Below are 3752 nucleotides of genomic sequence, written 5' to 3'. Positions count from 1 at the left end.
GCGAAAGTTTGAGCAAAACATGCTAACTGTTCTGCCTTTGGCTGCACAGACGAGCACAGAACACTATTTATTAATTTTTTTATTTAATTTAAATTAACGCGTGTGTTTTTCAGGTAAACTTGTGTGTGAATGAGAACTTAGTTTAGTACTCACATGCTGTGACAGCCGCTGTGTGCCGGATGTGTGCACTCAGAAAACCGTATATCAGAAGTTTAAACTCATATGGTTTAAAACGCATGATTTCAGCGCGATAAACATGATAATCAGAACCAAAACAGATGTTTTTAGCAGGTCCGAGCTGTAATGGCGCAGCTCTATTCTGGAAAAGGGGGCAGGGAGCAGCAGCTCATTTGCATTTAAAGAGACAGGCACAAAAAAACATGTGTTTCTGCTTCCACTCAAAATAGGCATTTACAAAATGATATAACAAATGATCTGTGGGGTATTTTGAGCGGAAACTTCACAGACACATTCTGGGGACACCAGAGACTTACACTGCATATTGTAAAAATATGGGCATAATATGTCTCCTTTAAAATAAAATTAATGTCAATAATAAGTAAATAATAAGTATTTACAATCCATAAATAATGAGCACAATTTCTTAACACAATACCATTCTACAAGAATATGGTGTTATGTATTTGGCTGGTTTTTCTGTTGAATTATATATCTAATGTCCCTGTAGATTTGGATCTAATCAAATTATGGATGTGTTTTCTTCATGTTTTCAGGGCTGACTCATATTATTATTATAATCTTTAATCAAAATCCACTTCATATGGCTGATTCAACAACCCTCACCTTTAAAATAGCAATAGCAGATATTTGACAGCTACAATTCCCCACAATGTCTGCAGAGGCACTAAACCCGTAATCAGACAGACCTAATAGAAATAGAAACAAAATAGAATAGTAATGAAATATATCAAACAATATATACATCAACACATGACAGGCCAACAGTTTCAGTTGATTAATTTAAATACATGGAGATTAATTACAAAATACTTTGTGGCTATGAAAATGTACACTATTATAAGCAAAGATATGAATGTGAGTTGATGTTTTATTATAATTTGCCTTTTTTCCACAGTTTTTGCTTATAAAGCTTAAACCTCATTTTGTTAGATTATTAATGCTTAACACAGTTTGCCAATGGATATGAAAAACAATATTATTATGCAGCATTAGCATTAGTATCTAAGGCAATTTTCCTTCTCAAGCAAATATCTCGTTTTAAGGCTGTTCAGATAGTTTTACTCTAAAACAGACACACATACTAATTAGGAAAATGATATTTTGCAGTGAGTTGACATCCTCTTCCTCTACTTCCTGATTCATTTGGGTCTGTTTTAAATGGCCAATCAGAGGTTGCTAGGAGACTGCTTGAGTAATGAACTGTTGTCTGGGCCGAAGGCAACTTGAGTGTTAGATTAAATTAATCCTATTAGTGCTACTGAGTGATATGATGATCAGCTTCCCAGGTACAATCTTCCCGTTCATTTCCCACTCACACACGTATATTAATATGTCTGCTGGTGGACAGATTCAGTGTCGAAAGTAACACTGTCCGTCAATAAAATTGCAGTGACTTGGAACTCTTCTAGCTAGTAACTGGCAATAAATTGATGTTCTATTAGTCTAATAGTGTCAGTTAATGTCTGCTAACTAATGGTATTGATTAATAAAATGACCAATGTTTAATAAAACAGATTTTTGCTTCTAGTCCAAGAAACATTTGTGTTACCCAAAGGGAAATTTGTATTGCTCAAAGGATGCTCTTTCAGAGGTCAGTCAACTTAATCGAGTTTCCAGCTACGTTTAATTTAAGTTTCAGATATTACTCCTAAAATTCTTGTGAGAGAAATTAGAGAATTGCAATCAATAATCAGTAAGCATATACACTCTAAAAAATGCTGGGTTAGAGTTATACTTATACTTTATTGTCCTTTGCAGGGAATTTGTCTTGGACTCAAAGCTGCAGCAATACAAAACAACAACAACAACACTTTGTTAGTTAAAATACCATCACAATTACTGCAATTTAGTATTTAAAATCCTAATAGATACAGATATAAAATAATTCTTATAGTGGTTACCTCTACATAATGGAACTCTATAACGCTTCCCTGATGGCAGTAATTGATATGTTGAAAATAAAACATTGCTTGAATCACTTACTATTGCTTTCACATTCTTAAAAACCAACGACTCATAAATGGACTGAAGTGATGTATACTCTCTTACACCTAAGACTTTCATAGCAACTTTGACAAGACGTACAAGCTGCGATTTTGATTGAACTGAAAGATTGCCATACCAAGCCTGCATTCCATAGTTTAATAAACTTCCCAAAACTGCTTGGTAAAACAACAATGTGATTTCTGACTTACTCCGACAAACTTAAGTCTTCTTAAAAAATATGGTCTTTGCTGGAATCTTGAGCAGAGGTAATCAATGTGGGCTTTCCAAGTCAGTGACCACCCCAAGATACTTGAATGTATCCACTTGTTCAATAGTCTTACCTTGAATAATTACTGGACTGTAATCACCCAAACTTTTTGGGTCCACTATCATTTCCTTATTTTTTTTTCAACATATGATGTTTTATTAACAAGGTTCGGGAGGAGCACGATCAGATAATCAATCAGTCTGGCCCAGGTGGAGCTCGTCAGCTAATCACCTTAACAAGCACATACGTGTGTATATATACAGCCAACTTATCTCAGTTCCACTAAAGTTTTCCAGCATCCCGCCTCCACCCCAACACCTCACTACTATTTTAGTTTCCTCCCAGTCTTGGGATGGGATGGGATGGGATGGGATGGGATGTGGGGGGGAGTTCTCTGGGTTCGGGCTTTAACCTGAGCTCGGAGCCCTCCCTCTGGACAGCACGCCAAATATGCTACTAATTGCTTAATCACATTATATGTTAGTGTGAACTCGTGAATGACAATAAGGTGATTTACATTACACCACTGCACAAAGTTCCTAATTTCAGACTGATATTCTGTTATGTCCTGTTTCTTTCCTAAAATACTTAGTATTACAGTGTCATCAGAGTATTTACTAATATAGTTGTTCTTATTTCTACTAAAGCAATCATTTGTATATATAAAGTGAATAGAATCGGAGAGCATACGCAACCTTGAGGGACACCTATATTAATTGATTTAACAACAGATAGTGTATCATTTACTTTAACACATTGAGTATGATTTGTTAAAAAGGCAAAAAGCCACTTAATAATAAAAGGATTAACGTTAAGTTTTACAAGCTTGTCCAAGAGTTCTCTGAGTGTTGTAAAGTCAAGTCAACAACAGTATTGACAGCATCAACAGTCTCTCTTCTCTCCTTATAAGCAAACTGGAAAGGATCCAACAATAAATTGACATTGCTTTTCAGTCTGGACACAACATATTTCTCCAAACATTTCATAACTACGGATGTTATAGCAACTGGTCTAAAATCATTATTATTGGAAGGACCAGATTTTTTGGGAACAGGTGTTACAATGGACTTTTTCTATAACAGTGGGACCATATGACTGTCAAGTGATTACTGAAAAATCGGGCACCATGTCGGAATTAACTCCTCTGCACACATCCGCAAAAGATGTGCCGAAATACCATCTAGCCCGGTTGATTTCTTAGTACAAACTTTTACGAAAAAGTGTCGTAACTTCTTGAGGGTTCACAAATAATCTGGCTTGCGTACCACATTCAATAGTTTGTAAAATCACTTCACAT

General features: G+C 35.5%; 1 long non-coding RNA gene across 1 annotated transcript; it reads right to left on the bottom strand.

The window, feature by feature from the left end:
* Nucleotides 1-870: 870 nt before the first annotated feature.
* Nucleotides 871-2573, bottom strand: LOC107661917 (uncharacterized). The gene is made up of 3 exons (XR_001631153.1): nucleotides 2529-2573; nucleotides 1943-1981; nucleotides 871-887 (listed from the first exon to the last, which is right to left on the bottom strand). It is a non-coding gene; the product is annotated as an uncharacterized LOC107661917 (long non-coding RNA).
* Nucleotides 2574-3752: the final 1179 nt, after the last annotated feature.

The sequence above is a fragment of the Sinocyclocheilus anshuiensis genome, unplaced genomic scaffold (genome assembly GCF_001515605.1).
Source record: "Sinocyclocheilus anshuiensis isolate Anshui unplaced genomic scaffold, SAMN03320099.WGS_v1.1 scaffold751, whole genome shotgun sequence".
NCBI classification, from domain to species: domain Eukaryota; kingdom Metazoa; phylum Chordata; class Actinopteri; order Cypriniformes; family Cyprinidae; genus Sinocyclocheilus; species Sinocyclocheilus anshuiensis.
This window is presented reverse-complemented; position numbering and strand designations above follow the sequence as displayed.